This window comes from Bombina bombina, chromosome 1, assembly GCF_027579735.1.
Source record: "Bombina bombina isolate aBomBom1 chromosome 1, aBomBom1.pri, whole genome shotgun sequence".
NCBI lineage: Eukaryota > Metazoa > Chordata > Amphibia > Anura > Bombinatoridae > Bombina > Bombina bombina.
In genome coordinates this window covers 470,076,643-470,094,591 of record NC_069499.1, presented here as the reverse complement: position 1 = coordinate 470,094,591, position 17,949 = coordinate 470,076,643, and positions in this window count along the sequence as shown.

Genomic DNA, 17,949 nt, shown 5'->3' with positions numbered 1-17,949 from the left:
GAGCGGAAAAAAAAAATAGCGCGCCACTTGTAATCTGGCCCTCATAGTATAAAAACATGACTTTTTTTGAAGTGCTATCTATAAGTTAAAGGGATACTGAATCCAAATTTTTTCTTTCATGATTCAGATAGTGCATGCAATTTTAAACAACTTTCTAATTTACTTCTATTATCAATTTTTCTTCGTTCTCTTGCTATCTTTATTTGGAAAAGAAGGCATCTAAGCTAAGGAGCCAGCAAATGTTTGGTTCAGTACCATGGACAGCACTTGTTTATTGGTGTTGTCCAATCAGCAAGAACAACCCAGTTTGTTCACCAAAAATGGGCCGGCATCTAAACTTACATTCTTGCTTTTCAAATAAACATAACAAGAGAATTAAGAAAATTTGATAATAGGCGTGAATTAGAAAGTTGCTTAAAATTGCATGCTCTATCTGAATCACGAAAGAAAAATTTTGGATTCAGTGTCCCTTTAAGTGACTGATATATATTGGAAATAGATGAACATGAGATAGGCAGATAGACCGAAAGAAAGAAAGATCGGGAATACACTGATTTTAACTGTATTTGCTCTGTTAAAAGATACATTTCACAAGCTTGTTTTAGAGATATGTGCTCCACTATAATGACATAGAGCCAGATTCTCTAAAGCTCTCCCTTCAGTTGAGATTATGTTAAAAGATAAATCTGCGGTGGGAGTGGCTGCCTTCCCAGTGCACCCCTGGTGATCACCCTCTCACTATAGCTCTGTTTCTACACCACTCTATATAGCATAAATATGCTTGGACTCATATAGGTGAATGATTCATTATTTCATTAGCAGGCCTCTGGCATGTGCATTATTAGTGGCCCCTACTTTTTACTGCAATCCCTCCCTTTGCATAGTTCCAGGAAATGCCTCTGTATCTCATGATTTACCTAAATATCTTTATGTGATGGAGAGACACATACATTAAAATATAATGCCTAATAAAATCATCAGTTTAAAGTCATTATTGAAATACAGTTTTGCGTGAAAGAAGCAACTCCTTAATTTCAATAGTAGAAACTGCGCCTTTTTACAAAAAATAGAAAATCTTGTTTCTAAACTTAAAAAAAAGACCCTTTTTTATTTACAATAAATGAACTTAAAAAAAAATAATTACCAAGTTTACTTGTGATTCAAATGCACAGATGCTTGTAATACACTCATGGTAGCAATTTCACACAAGCACAATTTACACTAGAAATCACGAGTAAAGTACAGCTTCACTTATAATCTAGGCCATCATTTATTAAAAGTGGTTAACTAAAGAACATAGTATATCACCAAGATAATTGTCTTCTCACATTCATTTTAATGATTAGCAAAAATATAGAGTAATTCAAAGGATGTGGTTCAACTTTTATTCATTCAATTTAAAACAGAATAAAGGAAGCTTCAAAGCTGTACCCATGAAGGGCGCAGCACACAGGCTTACGCGTTTCAGAAGGTTGCAAAAATATAGACCATGAATTGGGCAATACATTTTACCTTTTGCATTGGATTTTTTTTTAAAACATTTGTATTTGCTACATGTGAGGTTGCATTAGAGTAGGAAAAGCTGAGTTAAAAGGATACTTAACTAAAGTAGTTTTCCCTTGTTGCATCTAATAGAAGGTATTACATTTTTTTTTCCTTATAAACTGGAGTTCCTGTATGGGGGGGGGGGGGGGCGGGACAAAATCATTGTTTTTGTTTGTGAGCAGTGTCACCATCCTTCAATAAGGCTGTGGGGATTCTGGTTATCCCTAGCTTAAATTGTGTAATTTCATATGCATAATAGTAATTTATTAGAGTTTACTGCCTAGGAAATATTGCATTAAAGGTTAAACTAGATGAGCAGGTGTTAAGCATTGTATGCATTAAATAAAAAAATATTGATATCTTGACACTAGTATTAAACCCTCAACTACCTGTAAATGAATCTACTGCCCATTGGCTGGATCCTCTCATTGCAATAGCCCCTAACCTCTATATTCCCTAAATTACTAGAAAGCCCTCCCCACAATAGCAGAGCTGACATCTGTCTTGCAAAATACAGGACAGTCATGGGTTGGGACCTCCGCCCCACTGTTCGTACTACAGCTTCCCCTTCAGGGGTTTACAAACCAAAACCATGGACTGCCCCAGCTCTGGCCATGACCTGTCTGTCTTCCCTCTACCCCACCAACAGCACAGCCGCTGCTCTGCCTCTCAGGTTGCAGCTCTACAAAACACCCATCGGCTACCATCCACAAGTATCCCTCACCTCTCTGTCCCAGAAAGCCTCTGTAAAATGTTAGGTGGTAGCAATATACTCTAATCTCTTAAACCAATTATTCAACAGATTCATCTCACCACATTTGCATATGATTAATTGCATTCCCGCTAGATCGCAAACATCTACCTCCTAAGGCTATCCTGCCCTCCACTATCCCCACCACAAGCACCCTCATGTAAAGAGGCATATCACCTTAAAAGAATCCTTACCAAATTAATTTACATATTGCAACTCCAACTCACTGCAAGAACACGGGAACCACACCAAAGGTAATAGTTTATTTAACACCTTGTTCTAGTAATGATTGGTTGTTCCTTTATAATTGCTTGAACCTCATGATCCTAATTTCTAATTGGAGTGTTCTATCTTAAAGGGACAGTCAACACCAGAATTGTTGTTGTTTAAAAAGATAGATAATCCCTTTATTACCCATTCCCCAGTTTTGTATAACCAACACAGTTATATTAATACACGTTTTACCTCTGTGATTACCTTGTATCTAACCCTCTGCAAACTGCCCCATTATTTCAGTTTTTTTACAGACTTGCATTTTAGCCAATCAGTGCTCACTCCTAGGTAACTTCATGTGCGTGAGCTCAATGTTATCTATATGAAACACATGAACTAATGCCCTCTAGTGGTGAAAAACTGTCAGATTAGAGGCGGCTTTCAAGGTCTAAGAAATTAGCATATGAACCTCCTAGGTTTAGCTTTCAACTAAGGATACCAAGAGAACAATGCAAAATTGGTGATAAAAGTAAATTGGAATTTGTTTAAAATGACATGCCCTATCTTAATCATGAAAGTTTATTTTGGACTTGACTGTCCCTTTAATCATCACCTTTTCTGGCCACAGACCTTTAAGTAATCTTTCTTAGTGTACTGATTAACTCTTGTATGAGAATTCATCTTGATTTCATGACACCATGTAACAGCTGGTGCTACTCCACGATGTGCCCATTGCTGCCATGTCCTCGTTAACTTACAGCTTTAAAGTGCTCATTTTCTCCTGAACCTATGAAGTACTCCCGCCTAGCTAAGTATATTTTACTGTCTACCAAGTCTATTCAGATACTGTTTTTAGCTCCACCTATACACTTTAAGTATTAACCTGTTTGCCAGGAATGTCCAGAAATTGTGTGCTTCATCTGTGCCTTTACAGTGTTACAGGACCAGTAAATGCAGCAGATTTGCTAAATCAACAAATGCATGATAAAAAAAACAATGCAATAGCATTTAGTCTGAACTTCAAATTAATATTAGATTTTTTTTCTAACAAATTTCAAAGTTATGTACATTTTTTTACTCCCCTTGAACCATGTGACAGCCATCAGCCAATAACAAATGCATATACGTATATTCTGGGAATTCTTGCACATGCTCAGTAGGAGCTGGTGACTCAAAAAGTTTAAATCTAAGAAGACTGTACATTTTTGTAATGGAAGTAAATTGGAAAGTTGTTTATAATTGCATACTCTATCTGAATCAATAAAGTTTCATTTGACCTGAGTGTCCCTTTAAGTCTATCCAGTGACTGTTACTTCGTAAAACAAAGTTTGTTCTGTTTGTGATTGCAGTACAGACCTTCTACCAAGCTGCTAGGGTGGAATGTATCTGCCAGCAGCCTAGTCTCTATAAATGTGCATAACTACGTGAATATTGTCTTTAAAGTCAAGGTCAATTTTCATGTAAAAGTGCCCGGTTTATAAAAAAAACTATTGAAAACAAGGGCACTTTCATTCATGAAAATTGACATTTCAGCCGTTTTCTTAAAATATACTTACCTTTTCTTCTTGAAGCCACTTCAGTGCTTCACCAGCGCGTCGCAAGTCTCTTCATACATCAGCAATGACTATTACGGCATCCTCCAATCACGGCTTCCCCCCCTGAGGCAACGCCGTGATTGGAGGAAGCCGGTTTCGTCATTGCTGGGTAAATAAACCAGGAAGAAGCAGACGGGGCATTGTTTCAGAACGGCGATCCAGCATTTCATAAGAACAAGGTAAGTATTTTTAAAATACGGTGCTATGTCAATTTTCATGAATGAAAGTGCCCATGTTTTTAATAGTTTTTTAAAAACCGGGCACTTTCACATGAAAATTGGCCTTCACTTTAAGGGAGATAAACATGCTATTCTGATTAGTTAGGTAATTGGTGAGTTAACCCCTTAGCTGCTGAGGGTATTTAGATGCTGCTCACATTTATGCACTGAAAATATTTTTTATAGAGTGTGACCGTTTGGGTTATGAAAAAGCCTTAATGTTGTTGCTATTATTATTATTATTAATAAAGCTTTTGCTATTTAAGAACAATAAATAAAATGAATTTAAAATATAATTTCTAAAATATACAGGATAAACAATTGACTCTCTTTTACGTTATAGTTTGCCTTGCATGCATTAGTTTCAAATTATATAACGTAACTGCCCTATATTATTGTAATCACACCCTAAAACTGTCATTTCTAAGAGCAACGTAAATAATTAGCAAGCACTACTATTCAACTGCTACATATTTCTAGCACAGACATGCAACAAGGTGAAAGGTATTATGTGTATTCAGACTGAAACGTACAAACCAACTGGCTGTATTCCAAAAACTCTAAAGGACAGGATTTATGCTTGAATATATGAAAGGAATGTACAAAATTCACTTAGCAATAGCAGATTAGTGTTTCTTATTAAAAAGAAGTGGAAAAATATATTTTTTATTTATTGATAATCCTAATTTAGAGAATAATTTTATGGTATTTAATTAGCCAGGTTGCACGTCCCCCGAGAGGTGTCACTTAGTTTGTGACAGCAGCTTCCCATAGTAATTAATTATTGGAAGAGCATTACTATTTACTCTTACTAATATTTTCTGGGGGGGGGGGAGTAAGAGGTACAGCAATGATTTGCTTTACTTTATTTGCTTTCAAGTATTTTAGACAATGGGGTAGATTTATCAATGTACAGACGGACATCGATAAATGCAGACAGCATACGCTGTCTGCATTTATCATTGCACATACATTTCTAGTGAAATGCTTGTGCAATGCCGCCCCCTGCACATTCGCGGTCAATCAACCTGATCGTATGCAATCGGGCTGATTGTTGTCCGCCGCCTCAGAGGTGGTGGAAGAGTTAAGGAGCAGCTGTCTTATGACCGCTGCTTCTTAACTTACATTTCCGGCGAGCTGGAAAGTACGAGGGGAAATAGCAGCATCTGCTGCTTGGTAAATCTAGTAAATCTACTCCCAAAGGTCAACTGGGCAGCAGAATTTCAAGGTGGGCAGTAAATTTTGAGGGGTAGTAGCATGTATGTATGTATGTATGTATATATATATATATACAGTATATATATATATATATATATATATATATATATATATATATATATATATACGCATTTACATACAGCCCTGGAAAAATTCAAGAGATCACTGCAAAATTATCAGTTTCCATCTAATACGAGGAGAGTCCACAGCTTTATTCATTACTTGTGGGAATACAGAACCTGGCCACCAGGAGGAGGCAAAGACACCCCAGTCAAAGGCTTAAATACCTCCCCCACTCCCCTCATCCCCCAGTCATTCTTTGCCTTTCATCACAGGATGGCAGAGAAGTGTCAGAAGATTCGGAGTAGTCTCTTATGGAGGGTAGTACTCTTCGGAATGGGACTGGAGTTTTAAGTAGTCTTGTCAGCCTCTGAGTGAGAGCATTGACGAATGTTAGGGTCTGGAGATGCAGGGAGAGTCTTTCTGTGAAACCATCCAGACTCGTATTAACAGCTCCTTAAGCAATCAGTGTTGACGAGTTTCACTGCCTGCTTTCTTCACTCAAGTCCATGTCAGGAGCGATGCTACACACTGTCAAACTTGAGAGGTTTCTGTTCCACAGCATTGATTCTAGTAAGATCGTTTCATTTTTTATATATGTAATGATAACACAAGAAGACAGGGTCACAGTGTGGCTCCTTTTATCTGTATAGAATCAAGGGTTAATATCTCCGGAAGGTGATTATTGAACAGGGGGGGGGGATGTATACATGATTGCTTTATTGTGTTTTTTGCTGCGACGTGTGAGATTTGGCTCTGGCAATGTGTGAACAGTCAGGTTCATCCTTCATTCTGATTACTGCGCAGCCTGTTTAGTTTTCCTGTGCTTTTTCTCGGCTGCAGGGGCGGTCCTGCATGGCACTCCATGTGACCGGGTGTGGCCTCATTCTCTTCCATCGGTTGTAGGAGATGAAAGCGGTTTCTCTGTGGGCTTGGGTCATTGGAGATGGTGAGTACCCCGGCCATTGGGAGTATAAAGGTGCAATTTATTTTTTGCTATAGTCCATAATAAAGGCGCAAGCTATGGAGCACTCTGATATGTTAGAGGGTACTCCCTCTTTACCTAAATCTAATGCCTGTGTTTATTGTGAGGAGGCTTCGGTATACCTGCCTGTTCAACTATGTTCCACGTGCCTCGATAAAATAGTGATATCTAAAAGAAATAAGATGTTTAGTACCACTGAGCCGCCCACTGCTGAGGGGTCTCCGTCCCGCGAGGTGCGTTCCCTGTATTCATCTCCGATTACACATGCAGCTCCCTAGTGTACTTCTAATCCTCCTGCGGGAGGGGCCATGTTGTCACCTGATTTTGCTGAGCAGTTGCAAACGGCAGCATCTGAGGACTTTAATGCTTTACCTCGCCCCGGCTAAGCGCAGGCGAAAGGTTAAACATTGCCATCCTTCCCAGGGGTCATCTACTCCGTTAGATATATATGAGACTAGATTATCTGCTGATGAAGAGGATTCCGATACTTCGGAGGACTCTCTCTCTGGGTCAGAATCTGAGGCCTCTAAACCTCAGGCTGCGGAGGAACCAGACTTTAGGATGGAGAACTTAAGCTTTTTATTAAAAGAGGTGTTGGCTATTCTGGAGGTTCCGGAACCAAAGTTACCAAAGGAACCTTCTATTCCTAAGCTGGATAAGGTTTATGAGGACAGGGTAGTGCCCCAAACTTTTTAGTGCCCCAAACTTTCCCAGTTCCCATAACGATGGCGAATATTATTAAGAATGAATGGGAGAGACTTGGATCGTCTTTCTCCCCGTCTTCCTCTTTTAAAAAATTGTTCCCGGTTCCAGACTCTCAGCTAAAATTGTGGGGATCTGTCCCTAAGGTGGATGGAGCTATCTCCATGCTCGCTAAGTGTACCACTATCCCGCTCGAGGATAGTTTGTTGTTTAAGGAACCCATGGATAAGAATTACCTATTGGTGTGACTCTCTATCAGAAATGATAGAGGTGGAGACTCCCCTCGATGAGATACATGAAAGAATTAAGGCCCTGAGGGTAGCTAATTAGTTTATTTGTGATGCTAATATGCAGATTATATGCTTGAATGCCTAGACATCAGGCTTTTCTGTTCTCTGCAAACACTTTGGGGTGAAGAGATCATTCCCCCGGATGAAACGACTGTCTGCTGAGAAAATCCGCTTTCCAGTTGTCCACACCCGGGATGTGGATCACTGATAACGAGCAGTCGTGGGCCTCAGTCCACTCCAGAATCCGAGATACTTCCCTCATGGCTAGGGAGCTTCTCGTTCCCCCCTGATGGTTGATGTAAGCCACCGAGGTAATATTGTCCGACTGGAATCTGATGAACTTGGACAAACCCAGGAGGGGCCAATCCCCCAGAGCATTGAAGATCGGCCAAAGTTCCAGGATGTTGATTGGTAGAAGAGACTCCATCTGATTCCACCTGCCCTGTGCCTTCTTGGCACCCCAAACCGCTCCCCAACCTGTTTGCAGAGATTTGCAACAGTTTGGGGACTTTGAAGATAGATCTCATGGCGTCAAGACTCAACTTCAAGCTATCCAGATACGGGTCATGGTCCAGGGATCCCCAGGAGGAACTGATAGATGCCTTAGCAGTGCCTTGGGGATTCAACCTAGTTTACATATTTCCACTGTTACCACTTCTACCTCGTGTAGTGGCACGCATCAAGCAGGAGCAAGCGTCAACTATTCTGATTGCTCCATCATGGCCGTGGAGGACATGGTTTATGGATCTGGTGGGGATGTAAACGTCCCCTCCATGGAGGTTCCCCGGTCACAGGGATCTGCTAGTACAGGGTCCTTTTGTACATCAGAATCTAGATTCTCTATGGCTGACTGCGTGGAGATTGAACGCTTAGTCTTAGCAAGAAGAGGATTTTCTGAGAGGGTGATTGATACTCTCATTCAGGTACTGGCTGAAGATGTCTTCTATTTCAACGTTAAACTGTACCTCCATCAGTAAGGACTACATAAGACCTTGGTTATGGAGAGCATCCAATTACCATAGCAGATGTCTTCCATTTCTTCTCATCATCCAGTTTAACTCTGACACTTTGCCCCACATTCAGCTCCTGCAAGGGCCTCACAAAGTGTTTTCTGTCGTAGAAGAATCGATAACCCCTTTTAGCCTCTTCATTCCTCCTAAGGACCTCGTCCCAAGGAAATTAGCTGGTTGGGTGGAAGACACTCACAGAGGGTAAAGTGGTGTGAATCTGACGTCCTAGCATCAGCTGTGCCAGGTTAAAACTCGTGGCTTGGATAGGAGTCGCCCTATAGGCCAAGAGAACTAGGTATGGCTCATATTGCTTCAAAATGAACTTTGTTGTTTGAACTGCCCTTTCAGCCATTCCATTGGCCTACGGGTAATGTGGACTTGATGTAGAATAGAATAAATCATATTCACTGCTGAAAGAACTGAACTCCATGGAAGCAAAATGCATTTCGTTATCACTCACTAACTCCATTGGTATGCCCCACTGGGCGACCAAGCTCTTGAGACGAGTGATAACGGCTTGACTGGTGATCTCATTCAATCTCCAAATACCTGGAAAAGTAGTCAATCACGACTAGGTACTTTTTCCCGTGCAGTTTGTACAAATCAGCAGCTATTTTCTGCCACGAGTTGGAGGCAGTGGAGTAGAAATCAAGGGCTCCCTTCTCTGAGTAGGCCAGCATTCCCAGCAAAAGGCACATTTTGACACATGGCTTGCAATGTCGGAACTGATCCTGGGCCACCATACTGCCGTAGCTGCCCTTTCTCTGCACTTTGTAATGTTGAAGTGGCCATCATGAATCCTGCTTAACATCTCCTGCAGCATGCTAACAGGAATAACAATGCAGTCCTGGAACAGCACCAACCTATCCAGCTCAGCGAGCTATGACCTCTCCAACTGGAAAGAACTTAAAGACATCCAAAAGAAAGAAAAACAGAAACCTAAGTTAAATGAGGGGTTAGACTTTATTAAAAATAGTTGATTATAGAGCAGTTTGATACAACAATGCATGAAGAAAGACAAGTCCAGAAGTTCTTTCAAAAATGGTCTCCTTTTATTAAGGCCTAAGCAGAAGAAGAACAAACCCAATTAATCTTTCCTTTTAGGAATACGGACATAGTGCTTCTAGGACTATGGTAAGCATGGTGCTCAATGCTGATGTGGGGAGGGGTGATGGAGGCATTACCAATAAGTATTAGGAATACCAACAAGGTTTTTTTTTTGTTCCTACAAATTTGACAAAGTTAAGCTTCCTGGGGTTTTGGGTTAAAAAAGGGGGGGGGGGGGGTTCAGGGGATATAATGAAAATAAGAAGCATAAGTAAAATTTACCTTTTGTAAGAGTATTTGTGTTTGGAGATGTGTAATTTCCTTTGTGCGGTTATCCACTTTTCTTTTTTTTTTTACATACCAAGAAACAAGGAAAATATGTTTGTAAACTGAATTATTTTGCTTCAATAAAATATATTTTTTTTAAAAAAGAACTTAAAGACATCCAGGATACCCGGCTCTCGGCCCAACCTTCTTTGATGTACTTAATAACTTCTTGAAGGTCTGTATCTAAACGTGTCTCCTTTCTTATTTGCTCTAGCTTCCCTGACTAAATGGATTTGGATGCCAGAACTGAATCTACATAGACTTTCACATCTGATTCCGTTGAAGATTCTTCAGCAGCAGCCAGCGGGAGCCTGGAAAGTGTATCTGCCACTACCAGCTGTTTCATCAGCACATGCACTGCCTGAACGTTGAACCTGAGCAGCCTCAACAGAAGTCTCTGGCATTTTAGGGGTGTTTTGTCAATATCATAGGAGTTGAGTAGAGGGACTAGCGGTTTATGGTCAGTCTCCAGACTAAATTTCTCTAAACCCACTAGGTAAAGCTGGAATCACTCACAGGCCCAAACTGGACACTCTTTCTCAATTTGGGCATATTTCAACTCAGCAGCCATCAATGTACGGGAACAATAGGTGATGGGCTGTAGTTTGTTCTCATTCAGCTGCAGGAGGGCGGTCCCTAACCCATAACTGCTCGCATCAGCACTAACCACAGTCTTTTAAGAAGGGTTGTAGAACCCTAACACTGGGGCAGACCCCAGCAAGGACTTGACCTGTACAAAAGCTGCTTCCTGTGAAGGACCCCAGACCCAGGCAACATCTTTCTTCAACAACTCTGTGATAGGGTGTAGTACTGGGGATAGATCTGGAAGGAACCTGCCCACATAATTCACAAGGCCCAATATTTGTCTCAGCTCATGTACATCAGAAGGACTTTTTATCTGTTCAATAGAAAGGATTTTATCAAGGTCCGGCATGATGCCATCTCCATTGATGATATTTCCAAACTAACATAACTCAGATGTTCTAAAATGGCATTTCTCTTTATTTAATTTCAGCCCGGACTCTCTAATGGTCTGCAGCCCACAGCTCAATCACTGATCATGTTCTTCCAATGTAGTCCCATACACTAAAATGTCGTCCATGACGACTGCCGTGCCCTTGTGGTCCCTTAGTAGGGATCTCATCTCTCTTTGAAAGATTTCAGGAGCAGAGGATATCCCGAAGGGGAGTCTGCAGAAGCAAAACCAACCTACCGGTGTAATGAAAGTAGTCAGTTTGCGGCACTATGGATCTCGAGATATCTGCCAGAAGCCTGGAAGCATCCAGTGTAGAGAAGAACTTCGCTCCAGCCAGTTTAGGAGCTATGTCTTCAAGCATCCGCAGCACATATCTCTCTTCAACGTCTCATTCAGCCTTTTCAAATCTACGCAGATGCATACCTTCCCGTTTTTCTTCGTATAAGGCACAATGGGGGCACACCAGTCAGTTGCTTCAACAACCTCTTCAATAACTCCCATATTCTTCATACGCAGAAGTTCCTTCTCCACTTGAGGCATGAGCGGGAACGGAATTCTACGGGGAGTGGTAATGCTGTATGGGGCTGCATCACCTTTAACTGATATTCGGACTGGGTTCCAATTCAGTAGGCCCAATTCACCAAACATGTCTTCCAAAATCTCATTCACTCTGGCGACCAGGCCCAAACCACAGGCTGCTTTTCTGCTCAATAGGTTGTTAACACACTGACCTCTAATCCCATGTACCCACATGGTGAATTTCCTCTGCTTGTACCTGAAGCTGGCAAGAAATTTCCCCACACAATCGATGCGGCCACCAGGACTATGAACTTTCATTGTAATTTTCACTAGTTGAGGCTGTTGAGGCAGTTTTATGAATGCTGCAAGGGACATAACAGTGATGTCTGCTCCTGTGTCAATCTTGAAGGCAACTTTGGCTCCTATTACAGGGTAACCCGCCAATCTTTGTCTGAACCAGACGGTTCCACAACAGACCCTACAAAGGACACTTCTTGACCCTCCTGGTCACTATCCACCTGCATCTCCTTAATGTATTCAGTTTTACATGCCACTTCAAAATGGCCCATTCAGTTAAACTTTCTACATCTTTTATCTTTAACGGGGCATACGACATTCTGATCATGGATACGGTTACACCTCGTGCAGTGAGCCTGCTGTGGCCATCCACTTCTGGGCCTGTTACCCTTGGTCTACTGCTCATACTGTGCCTTTCACCTGCAACTCTCCTGAACTGCTGCGCTTCATCCACAAAACTCAGACCTCAGATCAGCACTTTGCTTTTTCACCAGTTCACTCTGGCGGGCCATCCTTATAGCCCCATCTAACGTTAATTCAGCCTCCAACTGTAGCTTCAGTGAGACCTCAGCATCTGCAATTCATATGACTATTTTGTCTCTGATTTGCTCTTCTTTAACAACACCAAACTCACAGAATTTAGCTAGTTCATAGTTCATACAGGCTGCGCACAAATAACTCCACAGATTCTCCCACATGCTTAGCACGTTTGTGAAAACAAGTCCTCTCATGAATGACATGTCTTTTGGGTACAAAGTGAGCACTGAGTTTGTTCATAACTATTTCAAAGACAAATTCTTCCCCTTTTTGGAAAGTAAAGTAATTGAACACTGGCTCCACATCTTTCCCCAATGGAGTATAAAAGAGAATTAACTTGTAATTCACCACTCTCCTTGTCCAGCTTGGAAGCAATCCTGAAGCGTTGAAACCGCTGACACCATGTGGGCCAAGCTGCAGGCTGAAAGAAATCAAAAGGCTCAGGTGGGGTAGACTTCGACATCATCATTACTCAGGAAACAGAAGCGTAGACAAATACTTCTGACACCATGTCATGAGATGCAGGACACAGCATAGAAGGTACAACACTATTTTATTGCAGAGCATAGAAGTATACAGCTTGTACAATTCATCCAACTTAGTAACTGCGACATAGACAATAATGGCTATAAGCCACGCCCCATCCGGTGACGTCACCTCCCACTTTCATCACAATATTCATTTTTAAACAACACAATACTAATGTTTAAACTTAGCAAAAGTTCAGAAATCAATATTCTGTGGAGTAACCCTGATTTTCTATTACAACTTTCACGCGTCTTGGCATGCTCTCCACAAGTCTTTTGCATCCAAGAGGTTTTGAATGGGGTTCAGGTCTGGAGATTGGGCAGGCCATGACTGGGACTTGATCTGGTGGTCCTCTGTCCAAACCTTGATTGACCTGACTGTGTGGCTAGAGGATTGTCCTGCTGGAAAATATAATCTTCAGAACATTGTAAGAGCTTGAATAATGAGTCCTTCACAAAGATAAATCTGCCTGAGTCCAGGTCTCAACCTCTGATGAAACCAATTTTCTGCTTTGCCCAACACCTGGTCATCTAATGGTTAGTCAGAGACCTGGAGAGGCCTACAGGCCACAGTGTCTCGCACCCACTGTGAAATTTGGTGGAGGATCAGTGATGATCTGGGGGGGGGCTTCAGCAAGGTTGGAATCAGGCAGATTTATCTTTGTGAAGGAAGCATAAATCAAGCAACGTACAAGGTTATCCTGGAAGAGCTGGAAGAGCTTGCGTAAAGTAAAGGGGAAGAAAAAAAAGTTGCATTGCACACAAAAATTTTTTTTTTTAAAGATATGGTATAAGGTGTTTGAAGAAAGAAAAAGTGCAGCAAAGGGCTTTAACATACACACACATATACATATATATATATATATATATATATATATATATATATATATACTGTATATACACATACATACATACTGTAGACATGTCTAAATATGTGTATGTATGTATATATATATATATATATATATATATATGTGTGTGACTGTGTATGTGTGTACAGATGTATTTATGTGTGTATATATGTATTAACCTACATATATACACATATAAACACATACATGCATATGTGTATATAAACATATATATATATTTGCATTGGATTCCTTTGCAGTCTACCTGAAAGGCATTTTTATTCAATTTTAATATATAATAATGGTTTTAACTATGTATTTACTGTAAATATTTTACATTATTATTATCGGTTATTTGTAGAGCGCCAACAGATTCTGCAGGGCTAATCATTCCAATGTTCTTCACATAGGGGAATATATTCTTAGTATTTTTAAATAGAAATTCCTATATATATTTGTATTTATCTATACCTATACATAATCATATCTGTCTATCTATCTATCTATCTATCTATCTATCTATCTACATATATCTAGATATTTTACCAAAAAAACTTTAGCTATATATAGAAATAAGCATTTAAGAATAAATAGAACATATTCTAAAGAACATTGGAATGTGAAATATTCATATTTCATGTTGGGTTAAACTATCTTGAATAAATGCGATCCGGTTAGCATATGGGTGTTAGTTTTTTTTTGCAGTTTTGGCACTCCATTGATGTCTATGAGAGAATACATTAATGGTGTCACGGTATTCAAAGTTCAACTTTTTGCGCATGCTGAGTTTTCACTCACTCGCTAACTTTTTACTTACAACTTGTAATACAAGCGCAACCCAACATATGCAAAAAGCCTCGGTCTAGCGAAGCTAACGCACAAGCGGGAGCGCAAAAAAGCGTTCCACTTGTAATCTAGCCCTATATCAGCAAAATATCAGATGACATCAGTAAACATACAGTCAATCATCAGAGTACCATAAGTGCATCCATATCGACTAGCCAAAGTGAACAACCATGCATTTCCTTGAAAATAATCATACAGTAAAAGATATGAGATTTATGCTGATCGACCACGTTCCACCTCTAAAAAGAGGAAGAGGAGATAAAAGACTTTTCCAAGTCAAATCAAGATGGATATTTAAGCTTGGGACATTATACCCTAAAGGTTTAAATTCACAAATTGACTGTCACAATTTTTTTATAAATGGAGTTAATAAGGACAATGAGATTAATGATTGGTTAAGTTGTCTGCAAGATAGAGGGGTATATTTCGGTAATAGGTAATTTTTAAAGATAAGACATAAATTGATGCCCTTAATAATTTTCACTTAGTTTATATTTTCATTCTCCACTTATATTTGTCCATTAGGGGTTGAAGTATAACTAGTATGAATAGTACTAATTATTGTTGCTTACACTTACTTTGTCAGTGAGTTGGTGTCCTATTCAGTTATTAAATGAGTTAGCCGATCCTAACATTATTATTCCCATTTTGGTTTAGTGATAAAACTAGCTCTATAGTGATAAGTTACTAGTTCAGCGGTATAAATTGTTTACCAGTCAGTTAGTATCTTATCCAGATTATTAATATACAAGGTAGCCCTCAGGGGTTAGGTTCCAGAAGGAATGGTTGTAAATCAAAACCGTTGTAAATTGAAACCCAGTTTATAATGTAAGTCAATGGGAAGCGAGGGAGTTAGGTTCCAAACCCCTCTCATAATTGTCATAAGTAACACCTAATACATTATTTTTAAAGCTTTGAAATGAAGACTTTAAATGCTAAACAGCATTATAAACCTAATAAAATAATCACACAACACAGAATATATAATTAAACTAAGTTAAATGAACAAAGAACAAAAAAAATTGCTAAACAGCATTATAAACCTAATAAAATAATCACACAACACAGACTTCACTTGCATTTTTCTGCAAACAGTTCTTTCTATGCATTCCAATCTGGACTGATTTATAGACAGGAAGATCTTGTTCCTTTGAAATCTGCTCGATAGCTCAGGTCTGGTTAAACTGATTAATTTCAGCTTGCTTGGCTTGTTGCAACACAAGCGGACAGCTCCACCTACTGGCTATTTTAATAAATGCACTGCTTCTCAATTCTTTTCAATAGCAGTCACATGACTGGAAAAAAAGGTTGTTATTCTGAAACGATGTAAAGTGAACCGTTGTAAAACGAGGGCCACCTGTATACTGATTATAGATTAGTTTCTGTATTATAATTCCTTATTACAAACAACCTTAATGTCCAACCGATACTATGATTATGATATCCTCTTGCCATTTGAAGTTTGCTTCCCATTTATGTAACAGGATAGGATGTACTAATTATTTGATTTAAATGAACCTATATATTAAGGAATATACATTAGCTATTAGTGACATATTCTTAACAGAGGATGCTACTGTGTTAGATTTTGTTGTTCAGAATCCACAGTTGGTGTAGGCATGAGATATCCTTGATATTGTACCCATATTTAAGATATAAAAACAATGCTTAACATTATAAAGATATTTTACTTGCACTCGCCGTACGGGTGAAATACCCCCCCACCTCCCGGATGATGACAAGTCTGATAGCTCCACTTCTGTGTGACGTCATTGCACACATGGAAAAGTTACACTGCGTTTCTTACAAGGTACACTTACAGCATAGTCACCGGTAAGAGTAATGCATGCTTTAACTTGTTTTAGCTGCATTCCATGCCCAATCCTTTAGTGAAAATAGTTTTGTTTCTAATCAATGGACCTGATTTCCAACAATACATTGGGTCACTATATGTGATCACAATTTTTTACTCATTAAAGGGGCATTAAACAGTAAATACATTTTAGAAGCATAGTACTGAGGTTAATCCCTCCCTCCCTCTAGTCATGGGTGCTGCCATGTTGAAATCTAACTTTTACTACATTCCAGTGCTGACCTGTTTGCATATGTGCAGCAACTCTCCTTCAGATAACTGCAGTGCAACCTAGGTTCCATAATAGCAGCAAGCATGGTTACAGGGGGGTGCATGAAATGTACTTAGTATTTAGTGTCCCTTTAATATCACACTTTAATAATAGATATTTACACATTTATTGAGATTGGCGTCATACACATGATATTGATGAACATATTAATGATGGTTTGTTTTGATTTATGATTATTGATATTTGCTTGATTTTGATTTTGTGTATAAAGATTTTTTTTTTATAAAGGGCAATATATATATATATATATATATATATATATTATAGTAAAAAAGCGCACTTTGGAGTGCGCTTTTTTACTATATTGTGCTTAATTCTTTGCTGCACCCAAGGCTTTATTACCAGGATTCTGGAGTGCACTTTGCCTTTGAGATATATATATATATATATATATATATATATACACAGTATATATATATATATATATATATATATATATATATATATATATATATATATATATATATATATATATATAAAACATAATTTATGTAAGAACTTACCTGATAAATTAATTTCTTTCATAGTAGCAAGAGTCCATGAGCTAATGACGTATGGAATATACATTCCTACCAGGAGGGGGCAAAGTTTTCCAAACTTCAAAATGTCTATAAATACACCTCCCACCTCACTCATACCTCAGTTTAACGTATAGCCAAGAAGTGAGATGTATAAAAAGGAGTAAAAAGCATACAAAAAATAGAACTGGAAAAATAATGTGCTTTATACAAAAAAATCATAACCACAAAAGTAGGGTGGGTCTCATGGATTCTTGCAACTATGAAAGAAATTAATTTATCAGGTAAGTTCTTACATAAATTATGTTTTCTTTCATGTAAGTGGCAAGAATCCATGAGCTAGTGACATATGGGATATAATACCCAAGATGTGGAAGTCCACTAGCCACTAGAGAGGGAGGGATAAAATAAAAACAGCTATTCCCGCTTAGAAATTAAATCCCAAAAAATAATTAATAATAATAATTCTCTTAAAAATGTCAAAAAAACTCAAATCAAAGGCATTAGAATCAGACTGAGACAACTGCCTGAATAACCTTTCTACCAAAGGCTGCTTCTGAAGAAGCAAACACATAAAAATGGTAAAATTTAGAAAATGTAAGCAAAGACCAAGTTGCTGCTTTGCAAATTTGATCAACTGAAGCTTCATTCTTGAGAGCCCAAGAAGGTGGAGACTGCCCCGCCTTCAAATAAGCTTTGTGAATTAAAAGTCTCAACCAAAAAGCCATATAAATAACAGAGACTTTCTGACCTTTCCTGGAGCCAGAAAAAAT